Here is a 23,071-nt window from a genome sequence, read left to right as displayed (position 1 = left end):
GCGCTGTTATTTGTGATCTGTGCTAGGTGGGCTCTACAGCCCCCAGCACAGATCAGGGTGCAGGCAGAGAGATCAGATCGCCCCCATTTTTCCCCCACTATGGGGATGATGTGCTGGGGGGGTCTGATCGCTCCTGCCTGTGTTGCGGGGGGGCACCTCAAAGCCCCCCTCCGCGGCGAAATCCCCCCCCCCCCTCTCCTACCTGGCCCCCCTGGTGTTCCGGGCTGCACAGGACGCTATCCGTCCTGTGCAGCCAGTGACAGGGCGTCCCCTGTCACATGGCGGCGATCCCCGGCCGCTGATTGGCCGGGGATCGCCGATCTGCCTTACGGCGCTGCTGCGCAGCAGCGCCGTACAATGTAAACAAAGCGGATTATTTCCGCTTGTGTTTACATTTAGCCTGCGAGCCGCCATCGGCGGCCCGCAGGCTATTCACGGAGCCCCCCGCCGTGAATTGACAGGAAGCAGCCGCTCGCACGAGCGGCTGCTTCCTGATTAATCAGCCTGCAGCTGGCGACGCAATACTGCGTCGCTGGTCCTGCAGCTGCCACTTTGCCGACGCGCGGTATGAGTGCGCGGTCGGCAAGTGGTTAAAAGGGGGAAGCTGGTGGACTTGCCTCCCTCAAGGAAAAAAGCAGAACAAGATCTGTTATTTTTATTACAAAAATAACATTTATTTGTAGCTCCCATATGCAACGCGTTTCGCGGGCAGGGTCCCGCTTTTTCAGGCAATCAGTGTAGAAAAACTGGGGGAAAGAGGAGATCAAAGGACAAAGGCTAAGAACATGTATACAGCCACTGGTCATTATTAGTACATTTCAACTACATAAAGAAATGTATAAGTATATAATCCTGTATAGACCACATTATTAGATACGTATCGTATTTATATTCATCAACATATACATATTGGAAGCAAAAAGAAAGGGTGCTTAGATCAACAGCATATGAGGAATAGCCAGGTGAAGACTTTAACATTAACGGCTAGTCCATGTAATCCTATGGCAGTGTTCTCATTGCTGCGATCGTGCGCATTTTGCGGCTAGCAAAACGCGTTACATGCAGCATTTTGGTGGCGATTCCTGAGGGATCGCGATTAGCATGTATAAAACCGCTAATCGTGATCGCTCCCAAAATGCTACAGTCTCCAGTGATTTTTCCGTGTTAATCTCGGAAAAATCACTCTCGCAAAACGCTAGTGGTGATCACTAGCGTGTTGCGATTTTACATGTGAACGGGGCCTAAGAGACTGACATAGCGCGATATAGGAAAAAAGGGGTTTAAAGCCTTACCTAGCTGTAGTCTGTAACCCGCCCACACCCTCAGATCGCCCGCAGACCCGCCCTCAGATCACCTCCCAAGTGCATTGTTTACATCTGTTCTCCCCTCCAATCACCCACTGTTCACCCATTATTCACCCCCTTGTCACCACCTGTCACTGCTACCCATCAGATCAGACCCTAATCTGCCCCTTGGGCACCCAATCACCCGCCCATACTCTCAAATAGCCCCCAGACCCTCTCTGATCAACTCGCCAGTGCATTGCTTGCATATATTCTCCCCTGTAATCACCTACTGATCACCTATCAATTACCCCGTCACACCCTGTTACCACCTGTCACTGCTACCCATCAGATCAGACCCTCATCTGCCCCTTGCGGGCACCCAATCACCCGCCCACACCCTCAGACCAGATCACCTCGCCAGTGCATTTCTTGCATCTATTCTCCCCTCTAATCACACCCTGATCACCTATCAATCACCCCGTCACCCTCTGTCACCCCCTGTCACTTCTACCCATCAGATCAGACCCTAAACTGCCCCCTGCGGGCACCCGAACACCCGCCCACACCCTCAGATCACCCTCAGACCTGCCTGAACACCTCTCCAGTGCATTATTTACATCTGTTCTCCCCTCTAATAACCCACTGATCACCCATCAATCACCCCCTATCACTGCTAACCATCATACCCATCAGATCAGACCCACACCTGCCCCAATCACCCGCCCACACCCTTGGATCACCCTCAGATACCCCTCCCCCCCCCTGATCACCTCCCCAGTGCATTGCTTGCATCTATTCCCCCCTCTAATCGCACCCTGAGACACCCATTAATCACCTCCTGTCACCACCTGTCACCCCCTAGCACACCTCCCCATCAGATCAGGCCCTAATTTGCCCCGTGTGGGCTCCTGATCACTCGGCCAAACCCTCAGATCCCCCTCAGACCCCCTTCTGATCACCTCCCCAGTGCATTGCTTGCATCTATTCTGCCCTCTAATCACCCCCTGAGACACCCATCAATCACCTCCTGTAACCCGCTAGCACTCCTATCCATCAGATCAGGCCCTAATCTGCCCCCCTGCAGGCTTCTGATCACCCGGCCAAACCCTCACCCACCCCACCACAGTGACAGAACTTTTTTTTTCTGATCACTGCTGGTCTTTACGACTTGGCTGAGACCAACCGTTATGCCACACAATACGCAACTGCCAATTCAAGAAGCTACCATGCCCAGCCTTTTCAGTGGAAACCACTCCAAGTTTCCGAACGTAACATTTTTTGGGGCCTTCTCCTTAACATGGGTGTCAGGAACCGGCCCGCGGCATGCCTGCGTATACGGTTACCCACTGCGGGTTTGACCAGATCAAGCGGGGAGCAACCTTATTCGAGCTAAAACAAGGCTGGGACCCCTCAGAACACCTCTCACTGCCACCACTAGCAGTTCGCTGGACACTTCCACTCTGCTGTCGAGTCCTCAGCGCGCAATCCGCGTTTTCGTATTCGGGTCAGTTTTGCGCTTAGGCCGAATACGGGAACGCCACGCACCCACACACACACACACACAGTTGCAATCTTACACTGTAGCGAAGCAAAACCACTAACAGTCGTTCCGAACGATACTGTTAGCCACTCAGCTGTTGAGCTACTCGCACTGGCGTTTTCGTACGTTGGGTCAGCTGCGCGCTTTAGGCCAACGTATGACAAACGCCCCACACACAATGCAATTACAATCTTATACGGTAGTGTCGCTCAATCATACAATCAGGCACGGACTTATACACACTTCAATCTCTTCTAGGCTATGAGTGTTAGTTTAGTACAGCAGAAGTCAAGCTTATTAAATAATAATTTAATATTCCAGGGAAAAAAGTGGAACAATGCAGAACAGAATATATACAAAAGATTACAAAAACAAAGTAAAAAGTTACAAAGATAAAAGTTACAAAAATACACACAAAGCAATTTGCTTACCAAAATAAACAAGGAAATAAACGTACCAGCGTATCAATCTGGCGTTGTTGCGGGAGTACACACTTTCTGGTCAGGAGCCAGGTTAGTTCTAGCCGTGTGTGCTATCTCCAAGAACTACAAGTTGTGGCTATCCTAGCTGCTGTTTTATACTGTGAGATACGCCTGGAGGCTGCAACTTCCTTGGGGAGGGGAGGAACTTGTTTTTAATTAAATCTCAGACATAATTCTATTTCCAGGTAAAAGTCTATACATCAAAAGATTGTGAAGCGAGGCTTTTCAACTCCAGGTGAAAAATTGATTAAGGCTTTTTCCTGTCTCCGTTTTTAAAGTCTGCAGAGATTTCCATCCCCTTCCAATAGATGTAATTTACAGGGTATAGTTTGCACCTCCACCAATAATTCAATTTCCTCACAATGAAATAGTGTTTAACACACATGTCAACATTTGGTGAAGAGACTCTTCCTGACTAGTCTAGAGTTCTTCACAATGCTTTAACAGCCTTCCTCAACAGAAATGTAAATGTTTCAATTGTCAATGACTTCAACACTTCACTTCTGCCATTGTCTGATTACCCCAGCTCTATTCACTGAAGTCCTCTTTAGAGGCAAATGTAGGTCTATTGACCCACACACACAATCACATGAACAGTCCATGAATCTAGCCTGGCATATCTACACCTTTGACATAACATAGCAGATATAAAAATGGGAAAATGAAAGAAATATGTTCCTGTATTCCTAACATCATCAGCCTCATAACTAGCTGCTATATTCCTGACAATGGGTCTAGTCAAAAATAATGTATTGCGGTCTTATTGGTCTACGCACCCAATACATCACATGCCCATGTTCTCTGCTGCCATGTCTAGGTCACGATTTGAGAACATCATGCGCTTCCTGCACTTCAGTGCCAATACAACCTGTAATCTAAGAGGCCACCCTGCTTATGACCGGTTCCACAAAATTCAGCCCTTCATAGACCACCTGTCATCAAAATTTGTAGATGCTTATACCCCTGAACAGTCATTTTGAGGCATTTGTTTTCTAGACTACTCCTCACAGTTTTGGTATATTTTATAGTTAAAATAATGGCTGCCACTCCCCACGGGTTTCTGAATCCGGATGTGTTTGCCGTCCAGCGCGCCAACACAATTTGGAAACTTGCACTGGGTCCAGAAGCGCTCGGCGATCTCCTCCCATTTCTGGGTGTCTGGCACTGGCATATATGTAAAGAGTAGAGAAACCGAGAGCCCAATATAGTGTAGTATGTTAAGCATAAATGAAGTAAAGGTTATCGTGAGAAAATTATACTCACAAACATGGGTTACCACACAGGCAACCACTGTATAGGCAGGTGAGGAGATTAGACCTGTCCTCACTCAGGGATAAGAAGTCGCTCTCTGTAGATGCGAAAGGGGGTAGATCACCCCTCCACCAGGGGTGGACACGGTATAGCAGTAGGAGAACAGAGGCGCCAGCAGGATAAAAGTGGATAAAAACTTTAAAATTTGCTGGGAGGAAGTGGTGGACTTACCTCCATAAAGCAGACACGAAAGACTGTCTGAATAGTAGTCACATTTATTAATTAGTACCCCAAAACAGTGCAACGCGTTTCGCAGGCCCAGCCCGCTTCATCAGGCAATAAAAATGGGGACAAGACTGTAGACAAGAGACAGTACATTATGCTATAGTAAATTCTGCAAATTTGCATATTAATATATTGCATATCATAAAGCATACCATATGAAATAAATAGCTTCGTGGAGATGGCATAAAAGAGTTGGGTGTGCAAGTAGACAATAGGGGGTAGAGGCTATGGTGCTCGTGATAGTAATGGGCTATGGGGTGTTATTTTACACAGATTTGCAATGAGTGGTATTGGTAATGGAAAAGGGTATATATCAGCAAGAGTAATGGGTAATAGAGCATTGAGAAGAGAACAGGGGGCCAGAAATACAGGGTAAAGTGTGCAAATAAAATAACATAAAGAACTCACCAGAATTTCAGCAATAGCAGGTGTAGCGCCTCAGTGAAGTGGTGAGGACGCTCAGCTCCTTATATATACAGGTTCTTGCTAAAAGGGCCAATTAGATGTATGGGAGGTATTTGGTGGGCGGGGTTAGGGTGAGTGTGCGAGCAGCCAATGGGCTCTCGCCACCTGTGTTCAGTGAATTGGGTTTTTGGGAAGGGTGGGTGGGGTTAGGGCGGGCTTGTGAGTAGCCAATGGGCTCTCGCCACCTGTGTTCGGTGTATTGGGTAGTTGGGGGGCGGATACAGGTATCATGGTTACCAAATGTGCAGCTGAATAGTGTACTAGCTGAATAGAGTACTGGTTAAGGGCACTGCCTTTGACATGGGAGACCAGGGTTCAAATCCCGGCCCTGGTCTCCCATGTCAAAGGCAGTGCCCTTAACCAGTACTCTATTCAGCTAGTACACTTTTCAGCTGCACATTTGGTAACCATGATACCCCCAACTACCCAATACACCGAACACAGGTGGCGAGAGCCCATTGGCTACTCACAAGCCCGCCCTAACCCCACCCACCCTTCCCAAAAACCCAATTCACTGAACACAGGTGGCGAGAGCCCATTGGCTGCTCGCACACTCACCCTAACCCCGCCCACCAAATACCTCCCATACATCTAATTGGCCCTTTTAGCAAGAACCTGTATATATAAGGAGCTGAGCGTCCTCACCACTTCACTGAGGCGCTACACCTGCTATTGCTGAAATTCTGGTGAGTTCTTTATGTTATTTTATTTGCACACTTTACCCTGTATTTCTGGCCCCCTGTTCTCTTCTCAATGCTCTATTACCCATTACTCTTGCTGATATATACCCTTTTCCATTACCAATACCACTCATTGCAAATCTGTGTAAAATAACACCCCATAGCCCATTACTATCACGAGCACCATAGCCTCTACCCCCTATTGTCTACTTGCACACCCAACTCTTTTATGCCATCTCCACGAAGCTATTTATTTCATATGGTATGCTTTATGATATGCAATATATTAATATGCAAATTTGCAGAATTTACTATAGCATAATGTACTGTCTCTTGTCTACAGTCTTGTCCCCATTTTTATTGCCTGATGAAGCGGGCTGGGCCTGCGAAACGCGTTGCACTGTTTTGGGGTACTAATTAATAAATGTGACTACTATTCAGACAGTCTTTCGTGTCTGCTTTATGGAGGTAAGTCCACCACTTCCTCCCAGCAAATTTTAAAGTTTTTATCCACTTTTATCCTGCTGGCGCCTCTGTTCTCCTACTGCTATACTGGCATATATGTGGCCCTCAGTCTTCGCCAAATGATCCTTGAGGTCCTCACGACGATGCCTGCCACCGTGCTGTTCCCAATGCGAAATGTAACATGTAGCAATGCATACGTTTGTCAAGTTGCGATGTACCTACAAGAGAAATAATGAAAATCAATTTTTTATGTCTTTGCAGGTGAAAAGTACAAGACACGCTGGCACAGTATGTGGGACGCCTACATAAAGTTTCTGCGTCGCAAAGCCGTGACATAAAGAAGTGGCAGTGGGGCCTCCAAACGCAAAGATTATCAATTCGCCCAACAGTTGACGTTCCTAAATTCAAGCATGGAACCGAGAGAGTAAGTACCACTATTGTGACCATGAACTGAGAAGGCATTGTATATGACGTTGACAGACAACTACCATGACTTTGATCATGTATTGACAAAACAGGCCTCAAATCACAGGGCTTTATCAAACATTTATCGAACACTTTCTCAAACGTTTGCTAATTTACCTCATGTCGTTTGATAAAGTGTTTGATAAATATATGATAAAGCTCTGTGAATTTAAGCCACATTGTATGTGATGTTGGTGGGCAAACCAATATATCATTTTTATCATCGACAGGACTCAAGACAATTTTGGGGACCAAGAGGAAGCAGAGGCACCGTACACCAGCGAAGAGGACTATGATGATGAGACGAGGGATGCCACAATTGTCCCAGAGAGAAGGAGGAGGAGGCCATCATTACCTTTTGTGGAAGACTTTGACCCGATTGGCCTGGAGTTGGGGGAAGACACCGAAGATGAGGTGGCAGGAGCTAGTGCCCAAGCTCCTAGTGCTGAAGCTCCTCAAGCTCCTACGACCCAAGATGAACAACAAATGGCAGAGGACATTCGGGCACAACCGCCACGCAGGGCAACCCCTACGCAAGGCAGAGGCCGGGGTGATAAAGCTACCCCCCAGTGAGGTGTAGAGTGGCCCCTGTCCACCCTCCAACCAGCAGGGAGACCGAAGCTGAGATGTCTGGTGCTGTCTCAGGACTTCTCGGCATTCTACAGAGCCACGAGGCACTAATCACCAGGCAGCTGCAGGATGGGGACAGGGGACATTTAATCGAACAGTATAAGAGACACATCGATTCACTTCAAAGTGAGCTACAATCTGTGCAAAGACACTACCGGGAAGAAATCAAATTGATGCACGAGGTGCACAGGGCATAGTTTGACCAGCTGCGTGCGGAACATCACCAAGCGGTGGCACAGCTGCAGCAGATGATGCAGCAGATGCATCAGCAAAGTAGTGAACTCTTGAAACTGCAGGCACACTCGGCATTCCACACAGTCATGTCTCTCCTACCATTCTTAGAAAAGGTGTCAAGCAACAACATGATGGCATGACATTCAAGTTTGCTTGATGCTATAAAACAACACATGGAGAAGCCATTGATCCTTCCTGCCAACATTTAGACATTCTCAACCTGCATTGGAGCCCCCCTGGCAATCTTCATCCCAGTTGTACACTGGCTACAGAGGCAGTCAATACACACCGCTGCTGTCAGGGTCCAGCATCTCCACGACCAGCACCCAAGACAGTCCCGAGTTCCAGGCAGCACCTCCCATGTTCCCAACAAGTGCTGTAGACCCTTAACATTTGACCAAATTTCCTCTTGTTCCTGGACATGGTCCTCTGAATCCCTCTAAACTTTGGAGGAAGGAGAGCAGCACAGGGCTTTAGCCAAACCTTTTCCCTGCCCCGTCTCATTCAACCAAGGTTCAGAGGGGTTCCGATGACCATGTCCAAGTACTTAGGTTTTTAAAGTCCTTTAAATTTAGGGCCTGGTGTCCCCGAAAGACACCTTGGACAGCTATGCCGTGCACCTCTGCACAAGCTATGTCCTGCACCTCTGCTGTTGGTTGTTCTTGTTCCTATTGTTCCTCACCCTTGCAAGTGACCCTTGGACGGAGGAGCCCTGGACAGGTCTTGGAAGAGCCAAGCCTTTTCCTGCCCTGTCTCCTTCATCCAAGGTTCAGAGGACCGCGTGCAAGTGGTTAGGTTTTTAAAGTACTTACATTTAGGGCCTGGTGTCCCCGAAATACACTATACCTGGGTCACAAGAGTGCCTTTAGGGCAGCTATGCCCTGCACCTCTGCACAAGCTATGTCCTGCACCTCTGCCATTTGTTGTTCTTGTTCCTCACTCTCTTGTTGTTGTTCCTCACCCTTGCACATGACCCTTGGAACCTTGGATGAAGGAGACCTGGACAGGGCTTGGAAGAGCCAAGCCTTTTCCTGCCCTGTCTCCTTCATCCAAGGTTCAGAGAACCATGTCCAAATGGTTAGGTTTTGTATGTCCTTATAGGGCCTAGTGTACCCCTCAAAGCACCACGATTATGTTGTTGGCCTAGTGGCCCATTTGCATGTCTTTTGAAAAATTTTGCACATTTTACTTGTTGGCCTTGGTGGCCATATTGCACTATTAGCACTTGTAGGCCTGTAGGCCAATATATCACTTTTTTTGTTCTTTTGCAGGCCCCAATGGACCAAGACCTGTCCTATGCACAACCCCACTCCCTTGGACATGACCTTCTGATTCTGTGAGGCAGGAAACCTTTTACAACATGACATGGCATGGTTCAAAGTACACCTAGGCCTTGCCATGTCATGTTGACTTTCCTGTATCCCAGGATTTGAAAGCCATGCCCAAGGGAGTCTTTCTACACACGACTATTGTCCTTCAAGTGACCAGGCTATATCATAGAAATGTTATTTATATTTTGTCTTCCATGTTGGAAGAATGTTTCCATGTTGGAAAGCTTTTTTTTTTAAATAAAAAAAAATGTTTTTACATCCCTTAGCGTGATCAGTAGTTGTTCTCGTGGTGTGACTGCTCTCCTGAACGTGGTATCCTTCTTCCGTAGGTCATCCTTCACCATCTCCAAGAGGGTATCAAACCTGACAGGAGATGTAAAGAAAGAAGCTGTAAAGTTTGCTGTGGGACAAGGTGTTGGGTGGAGGAGGTGTGTTTAGGGGTTTGGGTGTTTTGTGGAGGGTGGGGGTGGTGTGTTTAGCTAGGTATACAGGGGTGTGGGGATGAGGGTGGTTTATTTAGCTAGGTATACAGGGGTGAGGTGCTGTGGGGTGTTTAGGGATGGTGTAATTAGGTCTGGATACTTACAGGGGTATGGACATCTGAGTATAACTGTAGAACTTCTCTGGGTGTCGTCTTAGGTCCCGGTAGAGGGTCTGGAACTCTCCCTTCCTCTGCCTCCTGGCTAGTAGAGGATGCACCCACCATCTCCTGCGAGGCGCACGCCTTCTCCCCACATAGTAATAGGTGAACACCAAAAATGAGACTATTCCCAGGTAAAAAGTGTACAAAACCACTGGATCCATGGTCCAAACTGCAGTCTCTGTACCCAAGGATGATCTGCACACGTCAAGCTCTCTCCAACAATGACCCCTGCACTTCTGCTGACCTCCCAGACCCCAGGAATTTATACAGTGTGTTATCTCTTTAAAAAAACGGATCCGGATCGCAGCCGTATTCATACCTGATGAAAAACGTATGCAAACGGACCGAATCTGGATAGGAACCGTACGGGTCCGGTCCGGATCGGGTCCAGACATCCGGTCCGTTTTTTCCAAAAACGCAAGTGTGAACGGGGCCTAAGGGGCCCAACGTCCTATTCACAGGTCATTTTGAGGCATTTGGTTTCTAGACTACTCCTCACGGTTTAGAGCCCCTAAAATGCCAGGGCAGTATAGGAACCCCACAAGTGACCCCATTTTCGAAAGAAGATACCCCAAGGTATTCTGTTAGGTGTACGGTGAGTTCATAGAAGATTTTTTTTTTTGTCACAAGTTAGTGGAAAATTACACTTTGTGAAAAAAAAACAATAAAAATCAATTTCCGCTAACTTGTGACAAAAAATAAAGTCTTCTATGAACTCACCATACTCCTAACGGAATACCTTGGGGTGTCTTCTTTCTAAAATGGGGTCACTTGCAGGGTTCCTATACTGCTCTGGCATTTTAGGGGCCCTAAACCGTGAGGAGTAGTCTAGAAACCAAATGCATCAAAATGACCTGTGAAATCCTAAAGGTACTCATAGGACGTTGGGCCACTTAGTGCACCTAGGCTGCAAAAAAGTGCCACACATGTGGTATCCCCGTACTCAGGAGAAGTAATTTAATGTGTTTTGGGGTGTATTTTTACACATACCCATGCTGGGTGGGAGAAATATCTCTGTAAATGGACAATTGTGTGTAAAAAAAATTAAAAAAAACTCTCATTTACAGAGATATTTCTCCCACCCAGCATGAGTATGTGTAAAAATACACCCCAAAACACATTATACTATTTCTCTAGAGTACGGCGATACCACATGTGTGACCCCTTTTTGCAGCCTAGGTGCGCTAAGAGGCCCAAAGTCCTATGAGCACCTTTAGGCTTTACAGGGGTGCTTACAATTAGGCACCCCCCAAAATGCCAGGACAGTAAACACACCCCACAAATGACCCCATTTTGGAAAGTAGACACCCCAAAGTATTCAGAGAGGGGCATGGTGAGTCCGTGGCAGATTTCATTTTTTTTTGTCGCAAGTTAGCAGAAATGGAAACTTTTTTTTTTTTTTGTCACAAAGTGTCCTTTTCCGCTAACTTGTGACAAAAAATAAAATCTTCTATGAACTCACTATGCCTCTTAGTGAATACTTTTGGATGTCTTCTTTCTAAAATGGGGTCATTTGTGGGGTATTTATACTATCCTGGAATTTTAGCACCTCATGAAACAGAGCTCAGAAAAGTCAGAGATACTTCAAAATGGGAAAATTCACTTTTTGCACCATAGTTTGTAAACGCTATAACTTTTACCGAAACCAATAAATATACGCTGAATGTTTTTTTGTTTTTTTTATCAAAGACGTAGCACAATAAATTTGGAAAAACATGTATACAGAAATTTTACTTTATTTGACAAATGTTATCACAGAAAGTTAAAAAAAATCATTTTTTTGACAAAATTCATGTCTTTTTTGATGAATATAATAAAAACTAAAAATCGCAGCAGCAATCAAATGGCACCAAAAGAAAGCTGTATTAGTGACAACAAAAGGAGGTAAAATTCATTTAGGTGGTAGGTTGTATGACCGAGCAATAAACCATTAAAGCTGCAGTGGTCTGAATGGAAAAAAAGTGTTTGGTCCTTAAGGGGTAGAAAGACTGTGGTCCTCAAGTGGTTAAAAGTCATTTTTAGTAGAATAAGGATAGATACAATTATTTATCTCATCAATGTATTTTCACTCAAAGTGAACCGAAACTGAAGAAAAAAAAAAAGAAAAAAAAAGACTTTAACTTAACTGTGGATTTTACCAGCCCCCTGCAGCCGTCCTGCGCCTGCTCTGTCACAAAGTGATCCGATGGTCCCCCACAGCGACCCTCTTTCATTTGGATGCGCTGCCCTGGTCGGCATGCCTCCTGATTGCGCTCCTGTGCATGGGATTGCTCTGCGTACAAAAAAGTCTCTATTGCGCTTGTACAGAACACTCCCGGCGAGGGGAACACGATCAAGGACGTGCGCCCATGGCCCAGCATGCACAGTGGCTGTCAACTTGCTGAGTCGGCCAGCCGGAAAAGGGTCACTGAGAGGGACTGGAGAATCATATAGCAACAGCATGGGCACAGGACGGTTGCAGGGGGCTGGTAGAAGCTGCAGGTAAGTTAAAGTCTTTTTTATCACTTTCAGTTTAGGTCCAAAATAAATTGATGAGATAACAATTGTATCTATCCTCCTTCACCTAAAAATGACTTTTAGATATCACACAGTTTTCCCTTTAAGTTTCACTTTAACTGCATATACCGCATTAGATCATGCAGGTGTGTACATACACTAGATGGGAAAGGGCCCAGCTATAACCATGGCTGTATAGATTTGAGAACTGTGATGATGAAAGGAAACATCAAATATGCAAATAAAAAGAGAACCTTTGAGTTTAAATTTAAGAGCCTGGAGAAAAGATTAAACATTAAAACTGGATTTATTGTGTGCTATGAGTGTTAGAGCCATTTAAATATTATAATTACCATGTTTTTCCCCAACTACCCCGTCATGTTTTTATTCCAAATGTGTTTTGTTATTCATTAACCTTGCCGGTATGTGGATAAAATGTGGTTATCTCTAATGACTGTACCAGGGCAGGGTTACAGAGAAGGATTAAGCCTAATCGGGGCCCTAGGCAACCTAGTAGCTTCAGCTCCCCAAGATAGTCTTTCTGTTAAGAGTGAGAATGAGGTAAAAAAAAGGCAGCAGCAGGGCCCCTTGGCACACACTGGGCCCCAGGCACCTGCCTATGTTTCCTTGTGGATGATCCTGCTCTGCAGGGTAACTCACCTAATAGGTGTTCGGATACAGTCATACATGTTTGTTATCGACCCCCTTTTCACATATCCTACGTTAAAACGGAATGAAACCCTGCAATTCTTCATTGCTCGAAAACATTATTTACAGCATATTATATACTACCAGCATTTTTTTTCTTACAAGAACAGCATTCAAAGGGTTAAACACAGGACAGTAAAGCTCAATGCTGGGAAAGACGGACACATCTGAACTAGAGATAATGTTATCTTGTGTTTAATTGTATCAAGTGAAGAATGTAAGCAAACACGTCTCTTGACACTGCAAACTCTCCTGAACAGGGACAGACAGTCAGAAAGCATTTCTGCTTATATTTCAACATGAAAGAAAAAGTTGTGAATAAAATGCAAAGTCAGCTCTCAAAGCAAAAAAATGTACTTTGGAAACTTGTAATTTCTAAATGAATAATAATACTTATGCACAAAAGCAAATATGATAACCGTATGGCATATAAAAAGTAGGAAAACATGTTTTTATTGAATACTATGTCAGGGTTTTATACCGCTTTAATACTGCTCTACTGGCCTGGTAAATCAGTTGTGCATTGATTGTTTTCACTGTCTTTGCTAAATATAGGTTATAGTAGTATAGTGATATAGTCTTAGCAGTAGAGTATTGCAATAGTATAGAGTGTAATAGTATATAGTACTATAGTCTGGGTATATGAGATTTTTTTTTAAAATAATAGATTTAAATCTTTTTTTCTGAGGTGTTAGAGTGCAGCTATTATCAAAAGCAGCAACTTCATTACTATCAGCCTAACAGTGTGGGGGGAGTGTTGTGTTGATTGCCTTATGATACGCTAACATTCATTTTAGTTTAGATCCAATGGTGATGCACTAATGAGTGATGCTCCAATCGACCTTTCAATCCGATAATTTCATCAAATCGAAATAGAATCAGTGCTACAACGTGGCCACCTGATGAATCTTTCGAGTGATTTCCGGCACATTGGATCGCACACCGGGTTCTCAATTTAAGCAAAAGTGTTGTTTATTCCTCCATCATACGTCAAACACTATGTATGACAATTGTTTCAGGGCCACTAAGGGTCCCCTTCATCAGATAAGTGCAGACAAACATTTTAATATAACAAGCACACCATATTAACCATTTCCGCCGGCCGGACATGAAGCTCACGTCCGGGCAGCTGCTCTTCTGCGCTCCCGCGGGTGTGCCCCCCGGTAGCCCTGGGATCAGTGAACGGGAACATGGTTCCAAATCACGGATCCCTGTCCTCCGCAGGAAAACCGAAGCGCTCAAACATGAGGCTTCAGTTCTTCCCGGAAAAATTTCCGCATCCCCCTTGTACTTCCGCTTAGCGAGAAGTACAAGGAAGGAAAACAAAATTGAAGGTGGCCATCTTGTGGCCAAATAGTAAAACTACATCTACATATTTTTTACATTACAATTTACACATATAATAACATTAAAAACGAACTGTTTATTATGTCCCACACCAAAATATTACCCAAATAAAATTTTTAATGGAAAAAAAAAATACAATAAAATAATAATAAAAAAAAGACATAAATAGTTACCCAAGTACCCAAGGGTCTGAACTTTTTAAATATGCATTTGAAGGGGATACTACTACTAATATTTTTTAAATTATAAGCTTATAAATAGTGATGGACGCCAAACGGAAACAATGCACCCTTATTTCCAAATAAAATATTGGCGCCATACATTGTGATAGGGACAACATTTAAATGGTATAATAACCAAGACAAACGGGAAAATAAAATACATAGGTTTTAATTATGGTAGCGTGGATTATTTTAAAGCTGTAATGGCCGAAAACTGAGAAATAATGAATTTTTTAAAAAATTTTCTTATTAATCCTGTTAAAATGCATTTATAAATAAATAATTCGTAGCGAAATGTACCACCCAAAGAAAGCCTAATTAGTGGCGGAAAAAAACAAGATATAAATCAATAAATTGTGATAAGTAGTGATAAAGTTATTAGTGAATGGGAGGTGAAAATTGCTCTGATGCATAAGGTGAAAAATCCCAGCGGGCTGAAATGGTTAAGGAAAGGACATAACAGTAGATTGATGGAGATTTTACAAGAAAAAATACAGATCAGAGACCCCTCCCTTGCATATAAGATGTTTTTTAAAAAGTTTTGTAAGTAACAAAGTAGTATGTATGGTTTTTTTCAGATTCACTGGGCGAGATATGCACCTTTTTTGTTAGGCTATGTTCACAGTGGTGCATTGCGGAATAATGAAACGGAATGGATCCAAACAAATCCTATGTTAACCACTTTACCCCCAGCAGTACGGATCTCTCCGTCCCTTTCCCCCCCCTGTTAACACCAAGGGACGGAGAAATCCGTACCTGACGCCGCTCCCGGCGCTGTCCGTGCTCCCGCTCGCCCGTCCGCGCACCCCCGCGCTCGTGCACGCCGCCGCCCGCTCGCCCGGAGATCAATGAATGGGAAAAACCTTTCCCGTTTGTTGATCTCTGCCCCCTGCAATGATCAGCTGCTTCTACGAGAAGCAGCGATCATTGTGAGAAAAAAAAAGTGCCCCAGCCTCCTAACCCTTCTTGCAAGTGTACTTCCTGTACGCTTGCAGGTCGCATAAACAAAAAGTTACTGTGGCCATCTTGTAGCCAAATAGTAAAACTACACCCTAAAGCATTTTTCATATACAAATACATTACTTTTACACTAAAAATTAACTCATTACCTCCTACACTCCCAAATTTTTTTTTTGTAATAAAAAAAAAATTACAATTAAAAAAAAATACATAAATAGTTACCTTAGGGACTGAACTTTTTAATATTTATGTCAAGAGGGTATAACACTGTTACGTTATAAACTATGGACTTGTAATTAGGGATGGACACAAAACTGAAAAAATGCACCTTTATTTTCAAATAAAATATTGGCGCCAAACATTGTGATAGGGACATAATTTAAACGGTTTTATAACCGGGACAAATGGGCAAATAAATTTCATGGGTTTTAATTACAGTAGCATGCATTAATTAAAAACTATAAAGGCCGAAAACTGAAAAATAATAATTTTTTCCCCCACATTTTTTCCTATTTTCCCATTACAACACATTTAGAATAAAATCATTCTTGGCATAATGTCCCACCTAAAGAAAGCCTAATTGATGGCAAAAAAACAAGATATAGTTCATTTCATTGTGATAAGTAATGATAAAGTTATAGACGAATGAATGGAAGGAGCGCTGAAAGGTGAACATTGCTCTGGTGCTCAAGGGGTAAAACCCCTCAGTTGTGAAGTGGTTAAAGGACAACTGTAACAAGAGGTATATGGAGGCTGCCATATTTATTTCCTTTTAAACAATACTAGTTACCTGGCTATCCTGCTGATCCTCTGCCTCTAATACTTTTAGCCAGAGACCCTGAACAAGCATTTGCAGATCAGGTGTTTCTGACATTATTGTCAGATCTGACAAGATTAGCCACAAGCTTGTTTCTGATGTTATTTAGACACTACTGCAGCCAAATAGATCAGCAGGACTGTCGGGCAACTGGTATTGTTAAAAAGAAAATAAATATGGCAGCCTCCATATTCTTCTCACTATAGTTGACCTTTATTCCAGGGATCCGTTCACAGTTCAAACAGATCCACTCTATTGTCCTATCCACCGAATGGAGCACAAGTTTGGGGAGGCTGTGATTTTTAATTTTATTATTATTTTTTTTTTTGTTCGACGGATGCATCACGTGGACAATCGTTATCAGAAAATCTGATGCCCAAATAAAAACTCATTTGTTTGATGGATCAGTTTTTACACCGATCAGTGTTTAATCCGTGCAATGTAAACGCCTGCTTACGTGAACTACAGCAATGGATGAATGACAACTGGCTGAAACTAAATGCAGACAAAACTGAAGTCCTTCTGATTGGAGGGCAGCGCATGACAACAAAACAGCCTAACTTGGAGTCTTCACCACTGGGAATAGGAGGCACGGATCTACGCAGCTCTGATCATGTGCGTAGCCTGGGAGTTCTAATTGATGGGAATTTAAACTTCAGAACACAAATCTCTGCTGTGGCGAAATCATCCTATTTTCACCTGAAGAACATTGCAAAAATCAAGCACCTCATCCCCCCAGAAGATCTGCCAACCTTAGTCCACGCCTTCATCACATCCCGACTGGACTACTGCAATGCTCTCTACACTGGCCTTCCAAAAAAGGTCTTGTACCGCCTACAGCTGATACAGAATACTGCTGCCAGACTGCTAACCAACCAACCCCGTCACTGCCACATAACGCCAGTCCTGCACTCCCTTCACTGGCTACCTATAGAATGGAGGGTCCTATTCAAGATCGGCCTACTGACATTTAAATCCCTGAATAATCTGGGCCCTGGCTACATGAAAGATATGTTGCAGCTGCGTAGAAATCCCCGCATCCTCAGATCCACAGGTTCTAATAATCTAGTCATACCCAGAGTCCACTTGGAAACTTTTGGTCCCAGAGCCTTCTGTCATGCTGCCCCTACGTTTTGGAACTCCCTACCTCAACAGATCAGAACAGCTCCATCCCTGGCCATGTTTAAATCCAGACTGAAAACCCACCTGTTCAGTTTGGCATTTGCAGAATTATAACTTTTGTTGTGTGAATACTTTATCCTACTACCAATTACTGAATCTGAGAGAGCCTAAGCGCTTTGAGCCCTATGGGAGAAAAGCGCTATAAAAATGTTATTGTGTTGTATTGTATTGTAAACAGCTCCAACCAATTGTTCTTATGATCACCAAACAATCAAATCAAATATGTGCTAAAAGCTTAAGGCTGGGTGCACACATAGCAGAAACGCTAGCATTGTGTAAAACGCTGCATTTCATGCAGCAATGGCCAATAGGCCACAGAAAAAAAAACCACAGAGACCTGCGATTTAAAGTATGCGTTTCGAGAACGCTGGTTCAACAAGCATATTATACAGGATTGCTGCTTGCAGAAACGCACATAATGAAAGCCAATTTAAACGCCATGTATTGCGTTCTTGTATGCGCTTTTCTTTTTTTAAATAATGATTTCGGTACTTATCCGTTAGCCGGGCGCATCCTCTAGGTGGCGTTAATTACGGTACTATTCCCCCTCCAGGCCGCCATGGATAGTAGGGGAAGATGTAACTCTGCTGGAGTTCTATCGCCACCTAGAGGATGTGCCCGGCTAACGGAAAAGAACCAAGATTTCTGATGTACTTCTGATTCCTGTTGTCTACCTAGTGATTTGCACAAATGTAAATATAAAAATGCATACAAAGTTTTACATATGCGAACCGCAAACACATTAAAACGCACACAAAACGCATCTGCATAAAAAAAATGAACGCACCAAAAACTCACACAACATTAACATAGCTCCCAACTGTCCCTTTTTCGGAGGGACAGTACCTTTTTGGGAGCCCTGTCCCTCTGTCCCTTTTTCCCTCTCATGTGTCCCTCTTTCAGGACTTTGTCCCTCTTTCTATATAAATATATATATTTCTATACTAAAAATTGTGTTTGATTGACTCTAAACGTTATTCACGTCCTTTAAATTGATATATTACTAATTTTAAAATGTTAATATGAAGAAAAATGAACCAGGCCAGAAAGGACCAGTGTGGTTTGAATTATAAAACATTTTTTTCTTATGAAATCTTTATGGTATGCGTGGCTAGCGACGTGGTGGGGCGTGACCGGGGGTGTGGCAGGGGCGTGGCTTAAGTGTCCCTTTTTTCTCATCTCAAAAAGTTGGGAGGTATGCAGGCCTCGTTTCCATCTATGCGCTTCTGTCCGCTTTTCAGCAACATGTATCAATCTGTAACATTGATGTGCAGATAAAGAGCCGACAGAAGCGGATAGAAGCGCACTAAGTGGAAACAAGGCCTTAACATAAAACATGACATAAACCGCAGCCTTTCACGCTATGTCATATGTGAACCCAGTCTCAGGGATAAAATAACAATGCTTGCTAGCTTGTCAATTCTAATACCTAATGAGGTTAGTAAAAAATGCAAAAATATAGTTATGGGTATAATAGCATGTTTATGTGAAGTGACAATATACAAACTAAAAGCACTCACATCTAATCTCTCGAAATACCCTTCTTCACTTGTAATGCAGGTGTTGAAATTATTATAATCCAGTTCCAAACTCCATTCAGTTCCTTCCTACTTGCTGCGTTGCTCTGAGGTGAACATGACTGACATTGGTTTGTGAGCGCCCTCTGCTGGATCCTACCGGAACTGCTGCATATTCCTCTATCACGCCAATAGGCAAACCTGTGTAGCACAGCGCGCCTGTCACGTGAGGATCGCTCTGAAGAGAATGGGCGGGAAAGTTTCGTCCCACATGAAAACCTAATAGCTGTCAGGCCAGTGGCCACAGTCAGTGGCTCTCTACTGGAACACTTCACGTACGTATCTAGAAATGTGTGCATGAGTATTATAAGGGCTATATATACTTACTGTGTATTTTACACCATTGCATTACACACAGTATGCCCGGTGTAAATGGCTCAATTGTGCTTTTTGCTGATAGTAAAACAAGGGTTTTAACTGTTCTGCTAGGTTTCCAAGCTGTTTCTTTTTTTGTGAGACTGCGAACTCATTAGCCAGGGGCATAACCTCAAATCATGGGGCTCAGTAAAACTTTTGGGCACCCCAATGTTCAGACCCTTTTATCCTGGTGACCCTCATAGACTTGGGGTTCATCTTCCAAGGTCATAAAACAACATTATTATTGATATTATGTAGTTATATAGAGCACTGGCATCTTCTGCAGCACTTTACGGAGTACATAATCTTGTCACTGACTGTTATCAGAGCTCACAATCTATTCCCTTCCATAGTCACAGTCTTACATGTCCTATCATAGTGCTATTATTATTTATAGCACTGACATGTTCTGCAGCACTATACACAGTACATAATGTTGTCACTGATTGTCATCAGAGCTCACAATCTATAGTCACAGTCTAACCTTTTGGGGACCGACGTAGGTTGAATCAACGTCCGGCAGGTGGTGGTACCGTTCTGACCGGACGTTGATTCAACGTCCGTGCTAAAGAACCGTCCCGACTCGATCGTGTGCACCTGAGAGGGGAGATTAAGTTGTCATATGACAGCTGGCATCTCCCCTCAGTGATCAGTAGCCATCGCGTATGGCTGCTGATCACGTGATCACTACGATCGCCGTCGGATCATAGTGATCACTTTGACAGTGGCGGCAGGGGGGAAAAATAAGAGGATCCACTCACCTCCCTGCTGTTCCAGCAACGATCGGCGCCCCCCTCTGCTCTGGCCGGCATCTCTGCTCCGTCTGACGTCAGCGCTGGGTCCCGGCTTGATGACTTCATTAAGCCGCGACCCGACCTGAGCGTCATTTGGAGCGGAGATGCCGGCTGGAGAAAGGGGCTACTGCGGCTCATCACTGGAGCCTGGAAGGTGAGTGATTGCTGCTGGCGTAAGGGGGGACACTTGCCACCATGGGGGGGGGGGGGGGACACTGCCCAGCTGCCACAGATTGGATCCGGCCGCCTGACCCCCCCAAACACGCGCACCCCCCTCCACCGCAAAATGCCCTGGTCCTTAAGGGGGGTTAGGCGGCCGGTCCCGAGCTATCATAGTGTTATTATTATTTATATAGCACTGAGATGTTCTGCAGCACTTTTAGTACTTAGTCATGTAACTGACTACCCTCAGGGCTCATTCACATTGTGTGCTGTGTTGTCAGTTTTGATGCACTGCACATACTATGCGTTCCACGTGGTAACATGTACCATTCCCAGTACATCAGTGCATTCCTACGCGTTGCGGTGTAACATGTCTGGGAACATTTTATCGCACGACGGACACGGTTTTCCGATGGGTTCTATCGTGTTGCGGCTGCCGACATCCGCACTTTAACGCACCATGACGTCCATTCCATGGATTGGGAATGCATGCATGAAATCGCGTTCGGGCATGCATTCTGTAGTGGGTATGAGCCCTTAGTGGAGCTCACAATATAATCCTACAATACTAATGGTGTAAATGTCTTGCCATAATTTGATTGATGGGTTTATATAGCTCTGACCTTTTCTGCAGCACTTTACAGAGTACGTAGTCAAGTCATTGACTGCCCTCAGAGGAGCACACAATGTAATCCTCAACTATAGTCGTATGTCCTTCCATTTAATTATTATGAATTTATATATAGCGGTGACGTATTCTGCAGCATTTTACAAAGTCATGACACACTTTTCAGAGGCATTCACAATCTAATCCTCGCCACTGATCTCTCTGCAGCACTAAATCCTTGCAGAAGCAGACCACGACAGGCCACTCTGATTCCTGACCATGGCAGGTTATCCAGCCAAGTGTTTACAACAGGCTAATCCTTCCAAGGCAGGCTATCCTTCGGCCGAGTATATTTGAAATCGGCGCCGGTAGACTTGGGCGCAGGATTCAGCGGTATATGGCTGATCCTGCTTCTGCACAAGTCCGGGCCGTTTTAATTACTATTCCCCCTCCAGGCCGACATGGATAGTGGGGGAATGAAATAATTCGGCTTCCAGCGATTGCTGGAGGCTGAATTATTGTGTTTTTTTAAGCAACCTCGGCTCCGTCTTCTGACGGACCCGACGTTACTCACTGAGCGCTGCAATAGGAGTGATTCCTATTGTAGTCTATGGAGGCGCCGGCTGCGCCCACTAGCAGCGCTGAAAAGCACTGCTCCGCCTTCGGCCATCTACTACGTGAGTATTGTTTGGTGCATGGAACAAATTACCTTTACTTGACGATAAATTTAGTGAAACCCTATAGCAGAGCCCAAATTTTGGTCGTAGTGGTGAGGGGCATCAGGAAGGGGGTTAGTGCAGGGGGGTACAGTTAGGATTAGGCCTCAGAAACCAGTTTAGGGTTAGGCATCAGGAAGGGTGTTGGTGGAGGGGGGATGGTTAGGGTTAGACCTTTAGGGAGAGGGTTCTGTGTGAGAATAGGTTTATTTCTGAGCATTTTTTAGATGTACACATAGGTTCCTCCCTCTTGTACTGAGATCCCAGCAATTTCCCTTTTCTTTCTGTAGGTGGGAATTGGCAGCATCGTTGTGGGCTGCAGAACTTATAGCAGCCCTGGATTCATGTCTATGAGTTGCCGCAGTTTTTTCCTGGTGGCCTTATGTGATTTGCAGGATAAGTTTAAGTAATGCCTCTTTCTGTGGTCAGGTGAAGGCAGTGAATTCATTGTCCGTCAGCTGCTCTCTTGCACCGGCCAGATGCTTGTTAGTGCCTGGTATCGGTAGTGGAAAGGCGGCCTCCCCATGGAGTCACATCTGAGTGCAACCGTGGCATTGTCACGGTTCCCTGGTGCGCATCACCACCGCATGTCAAGAGCTGACATGGGATAAAGGCGGCGCACACAGAGTCACAGAATAATGGCTCTAGGCGCTGCAGTATCCTTCTATACTCTCTGCACTACCGCCGGTGGTAGTGCAGAGAATAGATGGGACCGGCAGTGCTTGGATCCATTAGTAGTTGAGTCTGTGGCTGCTGCATTTATTTCCCTCCGCTGTGCACAGAATCAGTGTGGGGAGGAGGGGGATGCGGGGAAGAATCCAGCTGGAGGACACAAGATGGCCCCTGCCGGCAACAGGAGTCATCTAATTTTACATTACAGAAATCAAAACATGGTCACTACATCTGTTATGTAAGTAGAGCAAGTATTTATAGCTAATAGTTTCACTTTACAGGAATCATCAGGCAAATTGGACAAAATCTGCTTTACTCACCTGGGGCTTTCTCCAGCCCCTTGCAGCCGACTGTCCCATGCTGTCTCCTCCGCCGCTTTCACCGCACGGTGCAGAGGACGACCTCGAGGTCGCCCTTACTTCGACTGCGTCAAGTGCCACTGTCAATCACGGCCACGTTGTCCGCGGCTTACTGCGCAGGTGCAGAACTACTGTGAGCGACACAGTGTGAGCGACATTGTTCAGCATTAGCCATACAATTGTCCTTCTTCAGTGGCAAATCCGTGATTGTCTAAGGGTGCAACATTTCTCAAAACAAAGAGTCCAGCATAAGCCATATGTTTTCCCAAATCAGTGGTTGTCTAAGGATCAATGTTGCTTTGCTCACATTATGGAGTCCAGCATTAACCATACATTGGT

General features: G+C 44.8%; 1 protein-coding gene across 1 annotated transcript in view; it reads right to left on the bottom strand.

Moving 5' to 3' along the window:
• The window catches only part of LOC137541326 (myosin light chain kinase, smooth muscle-like), a 288,664-nt gene extending 269,578 nt beyond the window's left edge, over positions 1–19,086 (bottom strand). Inside the window, exon 1 of the mRNA XM_068262577.1 lies at positions 19,009–19,086. The gene's annotated coding sequence lies outside the window, so the exon portion shown is untranslated. The remainder of the gene's footprint in view (positions 1–19,008) is intronic.
• Positions 19,087–23,071: the final 3,985 nt, after the last annotated feature.

This window comes from Hyperolius riggenbachi, chromosome 12, assembly GCF_040937935.1.
Source record: "Hyperolius riggenbachi isolate aHypRig1 chromosome 12, aHypRig1.pri, whole genome shotgun sequence".
Classification (NCBI taxonomy): domain Eukaryota; kingdom Metazoa; phylum Chordata; class Amphibia; order Anura; family Hyperoliidae; genus Hyperolius; species Hyperolius riggenbachi.
Note: the sequence above shows the minus strand (reverse complement) of the source record. Positions and strands in the feature narration are given on the sequence as shown.